At 32.8% G+C, this 19236-nt stretch overlaps 1 protein-coding gene across 3 annotated transcripts in view; it reads left to right on the forward strand.

Annotated features, from left to right (window-relative positions):
• LOC131845673 (mitochondrial cardiolipin hydrolase-like) overlaps positions 1-19236 on the forward strand; it is a 130285-nt gene that overhangs the window by 84535 nt on the left and 26514 nt on the right. For all 3 annotated transcript variants that reach the window (XR_009357644.1, XM_059194762.1, XM_059194761.1), the window contains one exon: positions 13706-13743. The gene's annotated coding sequence lies outside the window, so the exon portion shown is untranslated. The remainder of the gene's footprint in view (positions 1-13705; positions 13744-19236) is intronic.

Raw genomic sequence — 19236 nt, forward strand, 5'->3', positions numbered from 1 at the left:
TGAATTATTAATTTGAACCTTATTGTATGTTATTTATGTTTATATTTATTGTAACATTTAATAATGGTATTAGTAACATGCAATATAAATAATGGTGCATTTTATAGGTACATCAAATCATTTGTTATAATATCTATATTTGTATTATTCATATGTGTAGTTATAGTTATATAATTAATACAATTAAATTCTAGTTTTTTGTTTTCAGTTTATCCATAACAAAAATTCAATATTTTCACTTTATAAATGTTTAGATTTGTTATATATCGTTATTATAATATGTAATCCATTCATAGTAATAATGTGTGTGCGAAAGTGTATGTCTATTTGTTAACTTTGCACTACTAAACGGCTGTACTAACCCACATTTTTTTACGTAAAGATTTACTAGTATCACCACTCTATAGTGGTGATACTAGTAAATATTTACGTACATGGATTGATATTGATCTTTAAAAGCAAATAAAGTCACGGTTAATAACTAGTGTTAATATTAGTAGAGCCACTAAAATTATTGTATTTATTAGGCTTCAAATGTTTCTTTCGTAAAATTCGGTTACGGAACGTTAATAGGAGAATTTATATAATTACCTACATTGCGAGATGTTTACGATTCAAGCTCCCCGCGATAATTTCAACTGGACTTTTAATTTGTTAGTGTTTCTTATTATCCCTTGATTTTTATAGTTTCCGGTTTTCAAGTGGCCAGTTTACTGATTAATTTTTATGTCCCACTTAGTATTCTATGGTAAAAACGTAATTAGGTTTTAATTCTTCAAGTAGTTCTAACAAAAACTGTTAAGGAACATGTTCGCAGATTACATAGTTAAAATTAATTGGGCGTATTGTGGAAGTCACTACACACTATCTGATTAACTTTAAAAACTTTCAATTGTAACAAAATGTGTATGGGACGAAATTGTGTCGAATGCAAAAAGAATCATCGACATTTTGTAGTGTAATTTCAAATTTAAAACAATTAAGGCCAATAGAATATAATCTCCTTTTTGGAGATAGTTATAGACAATTTTTTTATATATTTGTTTTTTGAAAAAGATATATACCATATATTAATCATGATCTATCTGTATAACAAATTTGATTCAGCTCCGTCCAGTAGTTTTTGCGTGAAAAATTAACAAACATCCGTCGATCCATCCTTACAATCATGTGTAAGTATGTGTGTGTGTATATTTACATCGAATGTGATTTGTACTGCCAGATCGAAGTTTAATTACAGGCGACCGAGGTTTTTGTTGTATGGACTAGGCGTATGTAATATACAACCTATCAATCAGGGTCGTTGAACCCGCCGGTTTAGTTGATGATATCGCGCGATGAGATAATATGTGAATAAAATAGGGTTGGCAATTGTTTATGTTTATTTTCAATATTAAATATATAATTTTAAAAATTATACGCTTTAAGTTTATATAACTGTGTTTGTCTTTATAATGGATTTGAAGAAAGAAGAAGGTACTAGGCGACTTTAGTTCTTAATGTTTTGTAGTAGTTTTGTCTAACTGTTAAGTGCTATTTTTGTGTGTTTTTTAAATTAAAACTAGTTATGCAGATTGCTATTTCTTATATTATTATTTATAAAAAAATTTGTTACGTATATTTTAAACGCTAATAAAATAATAGGAAAACTTAGTAATTATAATATTACCTGTATTAGTTGCCTGCTGATGTTATCATAAATTATAATTACTACGAATAATGTTTTTTAAATTCTAATGATCTTCGTTTTCTGATGATAGCCCATGGTCTGGCATGTGCCTCTCCAATATGTTTTCACGTTGGACATATCTTGGTCTGTCTAGTAAATTACCTGAGGTGGTGATTCTATCATCCATCTGGCTAGTGGTTTTACGGGGTGGGGTATCAACTCAAGATCTCGATTGACCATTTGGCAATCTGAAATAAACGCATACAATATCCTTTATTGACAACCCTAAATTAACACAACAAGTGATGCAAATGCAGCAAGCAATCACAACAAGTTGTCGTCGGCGAATTTTATTGGATTAACTGGAAGGCTAGATTTGTATTGAAATAATCTATCTTCTATAAACACTCTTAATAATATTATATAAACGCCGAAGTTTGTGAGTATGGATGGATAAATGGATGTTTGACAATCATTTAACTTACTAGCTGTGCCCTTACACTTGCATGAAATTTATAGCCTATGTGTTATTGTGATGTGTAAGCTATGTTATTGTAAAATTTCATCAAAATCCGTTCAGTAGTTTTTTCGTGAAAGAGTAACAAACATCCATCCACATTCACAAATTTTCGATCTTATAGTATTAATAAGATACATCAGAATATCACATGGGCTGTAAATTTCACGCGAGTGAATCCACGGGCACAGCTAGCTACTATATAACACACACAAGTCATGATAATAATCAATAGATTTAAATATACCGTGTAAAATTTCACGTTTGTGTTTACTACGTCAAATGAATCACAAAATTTTTGACTACGCCCTCTGAGTCATATACAAAGGACTTCAATCTGTTACTTTCGTCCAATGCTTATCTTATTTTCCAAAGAATATATTCTATTCTAGAAATCCAACACGATTATTGTTGCCGCCATGTAGAAGTACACTATATGAAAAAAATTGTTACGTAATGATGGCAAAAATATACAATAATATACCAAAATTTAAAGAACTGCCTATGAAGCCCTTTAAGTTAGCATTTAAGAAATGGTTAATAGATAAATGCTTTTACAATATGCAGGAGAATTTTCAACGATAATCGACTACTACAACATATCCTCAGTGCTAAATACATGAAGCTCAACTTCAAACACGGATTATTTCCTATAAATGATATAAATTGTTATTATTACATTTAATTTTAATTTTGAACATACTTATTATTACTTAATTTTGGACATTTAACAATATAAATAATTATGACATTCGTTATTAACATTTAACAAGTTATATTAACATGAATTTAAATTTGCATGCTCAAAATGCAGCTGAATATGGAACTGTAAATTAATTTGTAAGAACAATGTAACCTATTCAAAGCAAATAAATAAATAAATAAAAGCTTAATTATGTTCATCATATCGTGCATCATTGGTGCAATGCTAGCTGTGTTCACAAAAAAAATTCAGTAAACATCCAAACGCGGACTATTCGTCATACAAGTTTAAAACAGAGGGCCATAATTGGTATAATGAGATTAGAAGCGGCACCCGCATCAAGGTCACAGCGGCTACGACCCGTAAAATTATCCAAGATACGACGGATACCTATATCCTTTGTTTCGGGACTGACAGGATAACATGAACGTGGGACGGTGGGCGGCAATCCTTGCGGATTATGTCCATGCGCAATGTCCATCTTGGACCACAGATTTATTTTGAAGTGACTGGAATTGCAAACAAGCATACGGCTCACCTTATGATAGTAAATGCCATCTACATACACGGAGTACCGAATAATAAAATGTTGAAACATTATCATTTGTCGTCCGTCAACCGACACGCGTCTTACCTTTGTGAGAAAAGCTGCTAGGCGGCTGAAATAGGTGAGACTAAAGTACCCACGGAGGCGATTTTTTTACAATGATTCTCTTTCCCTTGAGATAAGATAATCTTTCTGTTAAATTTCATCTAAATCAACAAAAGAATTTTATTATTATTTGTTTTTCTGTTTCAAAGACTGTCTCAAATTTATTTAATCAATTTCCTTTAACTAAAGACTAAATAGAGGGCATATTAATGTATAAGATTCTCCATTGTAACACAAACAGAAAATATAATAGTTTACCAATCAAAGTTAACCTTGGTCCGTGTGACCGGGGTATATTGATTTAGATATTGTACAGTCTGCGTGATTCTGTTTTTCCTATTTCAGCCGCGTCTTGTTTACGATTGTACATGTATGTAATGATCATTTTAGTTCCAGATATTTAATAACTAAAACTTTTTGCTAATTCTCTGCAATTTGTTTTAGAAACTATATTTGCTTATTTAGAACTAAATAAACAAAAATAGTTAAAATGAGAATTTAATAGGAACAAAAAAAAAATAAAGCGCACTTTTAAAATAATAATTTTGTATTTTGGTATAGATAAAACGGCTTTATTAGATGTTTGGTGTTTATAATAAGGCTTTAAACTAGGCTTCATTACAGGGAAAAATTACAGTAAGTAGACGAGCGTGTATAAATCACAAGATATTATCATAAATAGACCGTCACGTGGTGTAGATATTATAAATTCTTGAACTGTACGTGGGCGTAATGTGACATCGGTCAAGGCCGAACGTCGCCCCGACAAGGTCAAGGTGACCTCGCGTGCCCCGGGACGAATTCGCGGGCGATTTGTCTGTCCTACCCTCGCTTAGGGCCTAGGGGTGTGAAATGAACGAATATTTCTATGCAAATATTGTGATTCTTCATTACTGGAATAGCTCGCTTGCTGAATAGTGTAGTCTATATCGTTGGTTTGTTAACTAGGTGATACGCGTGACTATGTCTGCATGAGGTTTGAGGTTAATTGTCATTTGTCTGCTTCTGAACATATTTCAATATATTTTTATAGATCATGATAGAATGGTCCTTACTGCTATATTAAGAGCACACGTTGATAGAGTATTAGTGGAAGATTATTGGTTCAGAATTGATACTGGTAACTGCTAGAATATGGTGGTGAATTTATTAAAATATAATCGTAATTGTTTTAAAAATTACGTATAAAACTTAAATTGCTATTCCACTAGCTGCCATTTCTAAATATTGCCCCCTCTCTTCCCATTAAATGGTGTTGAACTCCTGTAAGTATACCTACATACCTTAGAAGTCTCCGTTATAACTCTTCATACGAGAGGTTGGTTTAGATGCAAATTGCCAGATAAATATATCTGCCAATTTGCATCCAAATCCATGTTTTATATAATGTACCTAAATGTTGTATGCTCATATATGCAGAGTTAATGGAAATTACATGTTATGGCGTCGTAACAAAGGGGCACTCCAATGTCAATAATAACTGTGGTGTGAAATTACAGGTAATTTTGATGTTAAACAAATATGAAAGTGAATCTGCCTGTTCAGTGTTCATATTGTCATGGATAAACTTATTTATAAACAATATTTTGTTGATCTGTAGTTTCAGACTCGTAAGGTTTATGTCGAAGGAATCCATGTTGTAGATATTTTTTAAATCTATTCTGTAATGTTTATGATATCTTGTTGTAACATAATATGGGAGGAAATAGTCTCCAATTATTACAAGACGCTCCTTTTACTAAATAAGATAACATGCATCTTAAGACTATTTTATATTTACTGCATTTTACTTAAATTCAGATATATTTTCAGAGATAATTTCGCGTCCACGTGAGGACACTAAAGAACATGTTCCTTAACTAATAATAATAGTAACTAATTTTCATTCTCTTCATCTCCAAAGAAGACTCATAGAAGAACCTTATTCATAAAATAAACAATCCATAATGTATGCATAAAAAACGGAAGTAATCAAAACACCATACGCTTTATTCGTTCAATGTGGCAAAATAGTTATTTTAGTGTAACCTTGGCAATGAAAAATGTTTCACAATCTTAGATTCTCAGTTCATATGCTCAGTGAATCGATTCATTAAATTTATTACGTCCAAATCAGTTCAGGGTGAAGGTCGGCCATTAGCTAATCTATAGACATTATGGAGATACAGAAATATAGACTTAGTTATTCGTATTGGAGACGTTTAATTTTGTTTCAAAAATAAACCAAGGAAAATATGTAACTGCGGTGCATAAATCAGATAAATTAATCAGATACTTACTGTCATCTAAAAGTATCATAGTTTAGAAGTAATAGTTGTATTCATGTTTGTGGTACTATTGAGAATTCTATACATATAGATATATATATAATATGTGTATATCCTTATTGGAGTAAAGCAACGATTGCGTTTACCACCATACGTATTACCAAAATTTTTTAGTATTGTCATAAACAAATAATTAATGCTTTCAAATAATAGTAATAGCTAGTTATTATTATAACTAATACAACGATATATGAATTGCTCGTGCTCCCATAGGGGCGGGCTTGTTGAATAAACTGCGTCGGAATAAAAAGGTGCCAACAATTTGTTCAACCCACAATCTACTTTGTCAGTACACGGTGTGGGGTCATGACCTATTGTTTTTGAGACTTTTATGTATTGCTTTGTATTCATACCTGATTACCACTATTAGGTCCCTCACTACAACAGTAATTTAAGATCAACCTTCCAACAAAAGTACCATTCGGTAGTAACTTGTTTTGACAACAGACTATGGTATTATTTACTCAGTGACTCAATTCTTCATTTCACTTTCAAGATAATACTATGACCCATCTCATTGTGATAGGTTAGTGTAATAGGTTAGTGCTTCAGTATCGGAGTCCTTCTAATTATTAATTGTTAACTAAACATACATATACAATTAACAAATAGCGCATTTATCATTTTCAAAAGACTTCCACAAGGAAAAGAGTCTTTGAATTCGATGGAACTTTTGTATATGTTACACGATATCTTTGTCAAAACTCAGCGCATTTCGATGATTCTTTTCTAAATCAAAAGGGTGATAATGGTCCGCTAGAACCTTGTAAATTTTGTCTGTCTACCAATCTTTTTGTGGTGTTCCAAGATTGGTGTACGCCTAAATTATATATATATATATATATATATATAATTTAGGCGTAATGCACACACTGCACACTGCTTCTTAGAATGCGACCTACCAGATTGGATATTATAGATTTGGAAGCATTTTCTGTCTTTTGTTTACGATTAAATTTAGAACTAAGCATCTCTATTACTTCAGGCCACACTTAGAATATTGTCGTTTCTGGTTACTTGCGATACATTGTAGTTTGAATTTACACTGTATTTGATCTGGAAGCTGTACAAATGCTGTCTTTGTCAGGATATCAAATTTGTGGTTTTGCTATAAAAGAGAACAGGAAAAAAGGCAGCCGGCAATGAAAATGTTTTATCGCAATAAAATATCTTGCCAAGTCTAAATGTAGTCAGGTTCAAGGTCGGTCGATACGGACTGCGGACTAAACGGGAGCTTTGAGTGATTACACAGCTGATGTTAGAATCCGGGATGCAATAACTCGTCCGACAACATCGTTTGTCTGACTTCATAAATCAAAGCATAATAGAACTTTCTGGAAGACACCTAATCATAAACGTTATAAATAATGCAACTTCACAATAATCTGATTGTCGCTTGATTGCAAACTGTGTTTTGGTTTGAAGAGTGGATGTGGTAGATAAATTATAGACATGATACCTTAGATTTCAGGACACCGCACGTTTGTCTAGATACGGTTAACCGGTATACACTTAGGTAGTCCATCAATGTATTAAAGAATTACCAAAATCGGTTCATAGAAAAAAAGTTTTGATTGGCTTTTTGTGTCGTACACACAAAAATAAAGTTCAATTCAGAAAGTTCTTTTCTGAATTTGTTTGAAAAAAAAAATCTTCTGGCATCTTGCTATTATATTGTTTTTGCATACTAAATTGTATATTAAATAATTGAATACCTTTCCGGGTGAATCGCGAGTAACCGAGCGAAGATAGAGGATACGCGTCATTTTAACCATCATGTATAACGCCGGCTGTCACTTCCTCCGATTCTGAAATGTATATGGAATCATAAGCAGATACGTGATGAATTATGACTGAGCATTACACGGGCACGTGTTCTAGTGAAGTTCAAGGGCGTACCCTAGGTAGGTCGTTACTCTTTCGTTTTGCGTGGCGCGTAGTTAGCTCCCAAGACGCTTAGATTGATGACTAGAATGTAACACGACATGTCTTTTGATCATGAGATGACACTAGAAATCTTATGAGACCGAAGCGTACATGTAGTTTCGGTTCCAATATATCTCTATGGTATAAGTCAAGAGGGAAACTATACGAAGTCAGCTGTTTGAGTACTTTTATCTGAACCTATACGTTCTGCCAGCAACTTGTTTACATTTGTAATACGCAGTGCTATTACGGGAACTGTGACTCAAGATCTTGACTTCACAAGGATCGGCAAAACACTTATGTCAGATTCTGGTATTGCACTCGGTCATATGTATTGCATTCGCAATCATCGTTACCCAGTTCGCAATTAACTAGACGTCAATAAGTATCAAGAACTGGCGTACATTTATAAGATGACAGAAAAAATATGAAGCAAGGAACTTGTTTAATATTAGAAGCTTGATTTAAATTGAGGTTCGATTTTTTCTATCATAAGTGTTGATTTGAAATAGAATTTACTGTATCTATCTACGTAGTAACACTACGAAGTATTTCAGAGGAGACAAAGTCTTCTACATGGGTATGGGTACTCAGTCTCATCTAAGTCTGTAGCGGCAGTTTAACAACGGTTTAGGAATGCGCTGAGTGTCACAATGCATTTTATGATGTTCATGGTGCTGTCTATGTCTTTAGGCGATGGTTATTGTTTTGCGCCAAGTGCATCATCAGCTTGTTTGCTATTTATGTATAATAAAAATGACGATATTTCAATTACTACTACTACTTATACATTGTAATTGAAGATCTCTGACGTACATAAATTTCCTTCGTCTCATTTAGTATGGTATTATTTTTTTTTATTTATTTAATGAATAAATAAATAAAAAAAAATATTTCAGGCAACTAGGCCCATATTATAAATACCTTATAGACTAACATACATATAATATAATATTTAAAAACCAATACAACGATATTGTCTGTTATTATACATACATATATGTTTATATATTCAATACATTCAGACAAATATAAGTACTTACGTATTGGCGTGGAATGGGCCAGCTATTTTTTCTAGATATCTGGGTAATTTCATAATGTGAATATATCGTTTGAAACAGCGCCAGTATCTCTTACTAGGCACTATTTTTGATACCGTGTGAAAATAAAAATGTGATACCTGATTCTTTGTGAGCAAACACATAAATGTGTAATAAAAGAAATTTTATATGATTGCCCTCAATGAATTATAAATGTCCATTACATCAATGGTTCAGAATTTTTTTAATTACTTATAGTTGTCTAGTAGATTGTTTATTTTCTACTGTAGTATTTAATAATAGCGTCTGTATAACTGAGTGTGGCCTTTTATATTTTTTACACCAATTGTCATGTAAAATAATTGTACAATTGGATGTTAACCATGTATGTTCACATACTAACCATCTGTGGTAACGTTGTGTTCAGAATTTAAATGTATGTCTGTGACTAGAAATTCCATTCTAAACAGAAGCGTAGGCTATTCCCACTGCATATGGTATTTTCTGCCGGCGACTGCAATCATGATCTGCTTGACCATGATCGATTGGAACAGGCTCGTGGCCTACGATTTTCCCACACTCAAATGCTACGTATATGTCAAATTACATGATGATTGATTAAGGCATGAAAACGTAATAAGTAAGTAAAGTGACTTTCACATATACAATATTAGATATAAATATGTATAACCATTGCTTTTTTACCTAAGCTGTTGTAAAAGGGCAACTAGACTAATTCTTCATTTATGAGGAGAGACCAGTGCCCTGCTGTGGGACGTTAATGAGTTGTTATGGTTATATATTATCCTCTTAAATTGCTCTCATTTGCGTCTAGTTATGGTCATCTAGGTTCACCGCGTACACGAGCACCTACATGGAACTGATGTCTACAATCTACATATTAGGTGACACACAATGTGGTGTTAGTAGGCGTGTAGCCGCGTGATTCATGTTCCGGCCAAAGTCCTAACAGTTGCAAGGTCGCGGTCGTTCGAGACTTGAGCAATCAAAATTTTATTGTACCCCCGATGTTCTAAATATAGGTAATAGAATGGTTCATGTTCGACGATGAGGTGTACAAGGTTGCGCCCTCTTTTCATATCTTCTGTTACGCTAAATGTAACTTCCGACCGACTTCAAAGAAGAGGATGTTCCCAATTTGACTATATTTTCTTAGACCCGTAATGATATATAGAGACATGCTACTTTATAGGTTTCTTTACATAACATTGCGTAATAATTTCAGAACAGAAGAAATACAAAAACGTATATATATTTTTACTATCTTATGAGTTAGAGATAAATAAGCTTCTAAAATATATTTATAAATAATTATCCTACTTTTATGAATCTTTTACAATTCAAAAATTATAGGACATCTTCGTTTTAATCGGGCAGTTTCAATTTATACGACAGAATTTTGTACTAATGTTGGACATCAATAAAACCGCCGTAGGCTGTATCTAGTGTTAATTATAACAACAGCTTTATGGTTTCGCATAGCAGTAGGATTACACAATTTTTGTAAATATACGGATAACCAAGGAATCCAGAATCGAAACCTTTCGGGGGGTTAAATCTTATTCAAGGTATCCGCATTTTATTAACGTTAAATTTTAACGCGTATCGTTGCAGTGTAGTCCAATCCGGATATCCGGATCTAAGGGTATCCGGATATCCGGAGATCCCTCAAAATGTTTTCCCTGTTTTAGATGATTAATAATACATTCGTATCGTAATGCAAATAGTTAGACATTTTTGATTTTTGGCTCCGAATTCTGTTACATCATGGAAAAGATCTTATATCTGCTTTTATATTCACTGAATTGAGGAATATATAACTAACTTGATAGCGCTGACCTGATTCCGTCTGTGGAAGATTTTGTAGGAGTAGGACATTAAATAAATTACTTCACTAACATAAAATATCATATCATCCTTGTATAGATAATGAAGTTACATTTATGATGTACGACTTAACGATCTCACAAAATTATCTATTGCGCCACCGTGTGTCACGCTACAGTGTTTTATCATTGGTACATATTGCAATAGAAATGATTTTGTGGATAGCGACATAGAATCATCTCTGTCAAATGATGATACTATAACGTTATCTATAATCAGATAATAGTCAATTGTCAGTTGAAATCAGAAATAATTTTAAATTCGTATTATTGTTTTAGTTATCTGTATTAATTAAAAATACAGATTGTTATTCCAGTTAGGGCAGCACATATATTTCGCTTAATACAAACGATTTTGTCACGTAATCAGTGTTTCTATCACCAGAGAGTATGACAGAAAATACAAATTTACACACAAACAGCCACCATCTGCGTCAGTCTATTGTGTGATATTTATAGTGTTTTGATGTCTATATTTGATAATTCTCACTTTTCCTTAATCGAATCGTCTGCGCTCATTTGTTCTCTGAAATGGAATTCTGTCGAGCCTTATTTGCGATATCTTTGCTAATTATGAATCGATTTATTAATTTTGACGAATGAAGTATTGGATTCAGATCAGATTCATCTTACAGGTCTAAATAAGTAGGTAGAGGAGTAATGCCAAATAAATGATATTAGACCTACTGAAATTAATACTTTCAACGTTGCTGGTGAACCCTCCTAAAGATACTTCGTATACACTTTTTTTTTTTTATTTGGGATACAAACAGTTGCACAGTGTAGTATGTATTTAAGTACATAGATATGAATTAATAATAGTAAAACCAATACAGATATCCACGGGTTAATACTTATGTTATGTTACTCTTATTATTATATAAATTATTTATTTACTGGTTTCTAACTAATATGTCACTTTGTATAGTTTGAAAGGGTAAATAGGCATAAAATTATTAAAGATTTATTTATGTACTTAAGTTATAATGGTTACCCGCGACTTCGTCTGCTTTTAAGATAAATGACATGCTTATTGCCTGTCCTCATGACAATCTATTTTCTCATTAAATTCGTTAAGTTCCGTTTGTCTGACAGACATACTTTTGCATTTATAGTATTATTATGGATTATGTATAGAAAGTAACACAAATTGCATTATACTTTGACTATTTAAAGAAAATTAGTGATGTACCATTTTACTCATACATTTTTATTACTGGTAAGCATTGCGTTATTCGTGTTGATAGGCTACGGATGCGCGGGTCACGGGTTCAGATCCGTTCAGATGGGCCGATGACCGTTCAACATGATTAGATGTAATGATGTTTTAGTAATGCTTCTTATACACAACCTTACTTAGAAAAAAATATATTCAAATTATGTGATGTTTCAATCACGATAATTCGAAATCATTTAACGAAACAGCTGCCGAAAAATCTTTATTTATATTTTACTATTCTGTAAACATTATATAAACGGCATTGCTACCGTCATATTTAACTATTTGTTATTCAAATAAGTTTATTAAAGAAAACTTATTGGCCAAAATTGATTTAGAGTGAACTGTGTTTTATTTTATAAGTTACTTACGTCGATGTCTCCTCTAATTCATATTAAGAAAGATATGATTAGCATTATCTAATGTGAACTGTACAATTATTTTTCCTTTAATTACACATAGTGATGAGTCATAAAATTGTCTAGTTTCGGCCGGTGTGATTCACGCATACGTTGCTGTTGAGACGTTCATTACTGAGAAATCGCAGAATCATACGCCTTGTGCATGTTTGTGTAGGTTACATCCAATTTGTATGTGCAACTCGAATTGAATTTATTCTTTGAAGTGTGTATATCCTTTTGGATTACGGTAGATAGGGTGTGATCACGCGTTCATTCGTCGCAGACATTAAATTATGAATTTTAAAGAACTGTTTTGCGTTCTATTAATAAAGATATTTATATTCGTTTACTGTCAAGATGACACAGTGCCACTTTGTTTATAGTCGTTACTACTTTTGTTTTGATGCAACTGGATTGACACTTCTTGAATTATAGCCTTTAATTTCCTTTGTCATTCACATGTCCGTCTGTTCGTTCCTCCTATGGTTCTAGTCAAGTTCAGTATATTATTATATAGTCATACATATATGCATTACTTCCTTCTATATGTACGTCTTATTATTTTAATATGAGGCAACACATCGGATACATACATATTTATGATCAGAGAGCAATGCTCGATGCCATTTTTTGTCACTTTTTTTTCTACCCGCCCAGTTTGTCGACACCAATCTCTATAAGGTCGTGTAAATTGAATTATTTTATATAATGGTACTATGATAATGTATAATTGGTTGTTAAATATGTTAATATACATTTATCTTTTATTTCCATTTTTATTTCGACATCCCTTTGACTTTTATGTTTGCTGTTTACTATAATCGCTAATATGAAATAAATTTTGTATGGTTCTTATTAATCACAAGAAGGATACCTATATCCATTGTTATACCTATATATTTCAAGGCCTCGGTAGTTTAGCACACTGCTTTATTTACGATGGCCGCGGGTTCGATTATCTCATGGTGCAAACTTTTGTATTCATGAGCCTGATTGTTTGTATTGATGTGGGTTTTTTCTATGTGGGTATAATATGTATGTATTTATAAAACGAAAATTTCTAACGATTTATATCAGTTGTCTAGTAGGTACGGTTGCCACTTTCTAACAGGTGGGCTGTCAACTGGTACGCCATTTTAGTTGTATACAAAAAAGTTAGCGTTGAATATATCCAGTTGCCATATTGGGTGCAACTTATGTTGATTACATTAAATTTATATTTATTGAGTATGGAAACATCTTGACTTTGATTTATATATTTTTTTATTTATATGGTACTAGTAATTCTTACTCATGAATTCTGTAAATTTCTTATAATAAAGTCATGTATTTATTTATTTACAGATGCAACAACAAGCAGCGGTATACTAATAATATCTAATGTAAGTAAAGTTTATTTCTTTCTTTATTTATATTCACAAGGCTTTTGGAAGCTTTTGTTTAATGTCGTTCCCGAAAACGAGGTTCTTCATTATTTCCATATTGTCACTATTAGTTACAAGCATTTACAAAGTAACTACTAGAGGTTACTATACAGGTTCGTAGACCGATAAATACGCAAATTGATTCCTCAAATAAGTATACAGCAGTTATTGACTAATGTCAGTCTGTAGTACCATGTATTATGTAATAGTTCTTCATAAAACATAAAAGAGATGTAAATAAAAAGGTGCAATGGTGCTAGTACCTCAATTCGCATGACAATTATGTATTTCGCCTTGTTAATGAACTTATTGATATGAAATTAATTTAATTATGATCATCATCAGCCTATTGCAGTCCACTGCTGGACATGGCCTCTCTCAAGGCACGTCACGGGGCACGATATTCACCCCTTCTCTTCCAGTTATTACCTGCAACCCTACGTATGTGGTCACTCTAGCTGCTGAAATTAATTTAGAAACTCCAAATTTGAGATCGAAATAGGGTGTTTGTATTTAGCAATAAATAGGGACACAGGCTTAATGTAACAATAATATCTTTGTAATCCCAAATACCTGTGATCTCCATTAGGAAATGGTTTTTGGAAATATCCATAGAGCGGTACAGAAACGGGTTCTGCGGGCGGAGATGGCGTCTAGTAGTTTATAAATAGAGATAGGGCACGGCCTCTTTGACCCGCTTATCATCGGCCACGGAAAAATTGGAAGATTTTATTTCTAGTAATAAATCCGTAAATAGAATTCCTGAGTTGCGCCACTTGAGATCTCAAGTTTTTAAAGCAAAAAGTTGAGAGACTTTACGTCATTTATTGACGCTGTTTTTTTATTAGGCTTCATCCCACACTGTAATTTTAGACCAAAAATGTTGATTGTGAACTTAAATAGAATACTATGTCTGGTCATGAGGTAATTCCACTAATGGGTCATGGGTGTTTAAGTTTCAAGGATTTGTAGAAGTGCAGTAAATTTCAAGATATCAAATATGAGGTCATATTACAGCTTATGTACTTAAATAGCTGATCCCTGTGATATGTCTTGTCTAAGGTCTTGAGTCATTGCATTTAGTAATTTCACAGTCATAGGTCAACCATTTTAACTAGAAGACAACAGTATGGTCTACGGCAAATAAACAAATAATGTTTACGATAGCTCTCTAACTTGGTAGACAGAGAGATCCAAGCGTCATTTGTTTCTATCATTACACACAACTCAGGTTTCATTCAATTTTATAACTTGTCTTATGTATATTAGAACCGTTCCGTAAACTCCTTGAAAGAGGAGGAGCCTCTTGACTCCTTCATCATACATATCTTTGCAATTTTATCTGTTAGCATAAATCTCGTTGTATTTTAAACAGGGTGAGTAACACCACTGAATATAGCATAGTAATATTCCAAGTAAGAATTATTTCCTTGATGTTTAAAATTGAACTTTTGGTCGACGTTATAAAGTTGAATTTCCTTATCAATCACAGGAGTTCGGCATTTGGAACAGAATATAAGTTACATCGGGTGCGAGAGTGGCGATTCGTGATTCAAAACCAAATCTCACACTCACGCTTTATCAAGTTGAGTGTAGGCAGTCGATATCGACAGTCGATAACCCCGCTTCCGCGAAGGGCGACCCTTCGATAAGGATGTAAATAGATAAACGTATATTTGGTGAATGGACCGGGACACAAAAATATTCGTGAATGTGGGTAAACGGGAAAAATGACAGTACTGAGATAAAATGCCGTTGTGTTTGTTTCCCAGCCGATAGTGTGATGTGTTTGTTTGTATTATGAAGTACTTTTGTGGTAAAGAAGTCGAGATTTATGTCACTTTATCGAATGATTCATATTTATTTCTCCCCGTGAATACTAAATGCTCTGTCTATGCCATAGAAACGTGGTGTGAAAATACAAATATGTATAGATATTTACTTTATATTGGCGAAAGTAAACCATTTTTGGCAAATAACATAGTCAAAACTTATATCTAAAAGATGTAATTTTAAATTTTATTGTATGTTTGAAACATACATTGTTTCATCATCGCACTCCGGAAGACGTCCACTGCTCGACATACATAGGCCTTCCCCAAAGATCTCTATGATGATCGGTCCTGCGCTGCTCGCATCCAATGCTTTCCTTATTATATTAGATTATACATATTATATGTATCCATTATAATAATATCTACAATTAGTTTTGAAACTCGCTACCGAATATTAAGGGTTTAAGCTAGTGAACAACATAAATAAAATACATTGAAAAATAAAAAAAATAATGACTAATTGTAAGCACAGTGTAAGATGTATTCGTATAGCAATACATACAAATGCTGCATAAATTAACCAACATACCTCAGTGAGCTTAGAATGCTAAAGAAAAAAACACTAGCGCCGTTTCGACGCATAAACGTGGGTCGTAGCAACCCGTTTCAAGTTTTTGTCTTGTTTCTATCCCTCGAGCACCGTTATCTGCTTTTTCACCTCTTTTTTCGTCATTAGTCCTTACGGAGGAGAGCCCAAATAAATTAAAAAGTCGTCAGAATTAAGGTTCTTGTGGCTTCGCGGGAAGTTACTAATTTATTCCGCATAATAATAGGAGTCGTGTGACAGTTGCCGATAGTTTTTTATATAATTATGTGATAATTTGTGTATCAAAACATATGTTGTTAGTCCGGATGTAGTGATGATAAAAATCAGTACCAGCAGACTGAGTTATGCATGCGAAATCAAAGAGTTTGGTACTCATCAAACTCAAACAGCACTGAACAGGATTAGACTGTCATCGGCATTGAAATTGGATTTAAGAGTAGGCCTGCAGGTCTTCTAGCGAGATAATTTGAATAAATTGAAACAAATTTATTTCTTCATTGTGTCAAGTGTATCTTATTGTAATTACATTTTCATTTTAAAGTTAAATTTGAGGAGGTTCTTGATAAATATAAGTTACGAATGTCTAAGTTGTTATCTAACTAGTTTTAACAGTTTCTAAGTACAAATTTATAATTAATCTTGAAATTAAATTGTATTAGGCCTATTATTATTAAGTTTGATTTTTGGAAATGTTTAGAAGTTTATTCGTAGATTATTAGATGACTTTGGATCCTTAAAATATAAAATTAATATATTTGATATGAAGTGAGAGAAGTGTTGAGTGTTTCATTTTCCAACGGTATCTGGAGTTTTTGTCTAGTTGATAATATTGCGCAATGAACATTAATCAATTGTTTAATTATGTAATAATGTAACAGTGTAGCGATCTTAATAGCTGTATCTCGCGAGCCAACTGACAGCAGTCTGACTGACATGAATTGGTATATTAAACGAGATCGTATTTAACAGGTTTTACGGTAATTTATAGCACGCGTGGTGTCTTAAGTTGAAATTTTCAAAAATTCTTTCTTACCGATACTTACATTATAAAAACTGTGGCCCAAATGTCAGCTTTCTAGACTTGGAACTGTTGAGTGTGTTTTAAGACAGATGTTTTTATAAGTATATACAATAATGATAACCTAGGGCAATTAACACTGCGTTATATAGCCTCAAACTAAGCAGAGCTTGGACTATGGATACTAAAGAACTGATAGAAACACTTCAATACATACATAATATACATAGGAAATATTAACTTAGTATTTATCATGCATAAAAATACTAGACCATTGTGAACAATCAAATGAGTACACAATGTTTTTATCGTGTGAAAATTCAACCCGCGATATCAGAAGTAAGGCGACGTCCTAAAACTATACACCGGCCTTAATGATTCTTAGTATTTATTTTATAAGACACTTCATATTTTTGTAAGCTGAGATCTGAATGAGTCATCTATGTTTCTTGAACTGGCAAGAGTGACGTCATGTACAGGGGGTACGTGACGTCACTCTTGCCAGTTTGGAAAAATCTATTCGCCACCGCTTTACTCATTCAAGTTTTCGGGTATTTCAATCCTGTGACTAATGCGATAATGATCCGACTTATTTGAATACATATCAATACATCCATTGAATGATTTTTGATAAGGTTTGATAGTAATAATATTGTTTGAGCACAACGGTGTAGACATGCATCACGTGTCGGTAGTGACCTAGAATTGTCCCCTAAAGAAATTCTGTTAAACTTACCGCAGGACTACCTTCCTTTCACTGTCAAAAGTAGGAGGTGTTAAATTCAACGGTATTTCTTCGCCGTGTCTTCGCCAATACGCGCGGACATTTTGCAATCAACAATCCTCGCGTGTTTGTTCATGCTGATTTTTGTTACGATTCATGAACGGTTTGTTTTAGCTGTTCAAACTGAAGGGAAGACAGATTTCAATGAAACTTAATAAAGAGATTACGCTTGAATATGTGGAAGGATTTTAATAAAATTTGTGGATATCTTGTCCTGCAGAAGATTATATATTTTAATTAATGCATTAATTACTTTCGTTTTTAATGCCTTTATTGAAATAAACTAATCATCATCTATATATACAATCTTAATAAAAATAAGTACATAGTATTATGTCCTTTTTGAGCATTGTGACATATGGGACAACTAGCTGTTCCCGCGACTTCATCCGTGTGGAATTTAACTTTATTTTTCTAGAATAAAAGTAGCCTAAAGAACTAAAAATTATTTTGTTCGTCTTAATTTATTCGTTCCATTAGGTACTGATAGGTTCAAACTAATACATTTACATCCTGCATCATCCCTTATTTTATCCCCATGGGGGTTGAATTTATTAAAATCCTATTTCAGCGAACGTCTTCATCATAGTAGCTCCAATCTTTAATTTCAGCTCAATCAGTCGAAAATCTAAGAAGATTTATACAAACTTTCATCCCCAATTTAATCCCTTTAGGGGTGGAATTTGTTAAAATCCTTTCTATGGATGCCTACGTCATAATAGTTTTATGCATGCAAAGTCTCAGCCCGATCGGTTTAAAATTGACAAACTTTCATACAAACTTTCATCCCCTATTTTATCCCCTTGGGGGTAGAATTAATCAAAATCCTTTCTTAGCGGATGCCTACGACATAACATCTACCTGCATGCCAAATTTCAGCCCGATCCGTCCAGTGGTTTGGGCTGTGCGTAGATAGATCACTACGTCAGTCACCTTTGAGTTATATATATTTAGATTGTGTGACATGTAGTTAAACAATTTATTACAATAATATCCACATAATATGTTGTAGTATGCACTTAAATTTAAAATATGTTTGACGTCCATAGCCATACATTTATACTAGAAACACGAGATACATGTTTGTATAAAAACAACAAATTTTATAACTAAATTATATTGAATTGTCAATAAATAATAGTATCCGTACAATGCTATTCGAAAGTTGAGTCGGTAATGAAAAATGACTGATAGAAAAAATAATGTTAGTTAAGAAAATAGTGATGGGTTCGTACTGGTTTGGACAAATTAATGATTGATACTATAG

The sequence above is a fragment of the Achroia grisella genome, unplaced genomic scaffold (assembly GCF_030625045.1).
Source record: "Achroia grisella isolate CSIRO2021 unplaced genomic scaffold, CSIRO_AGI_Agris_v1 utg478, whole genome shotgun sequence".
Taxonomy (NCBI): Eukaryota; Metazoa; Arthropoda; class Insecta; order Lepidoptera; family Pyralidae; genus Achroia; species Achroia grisella.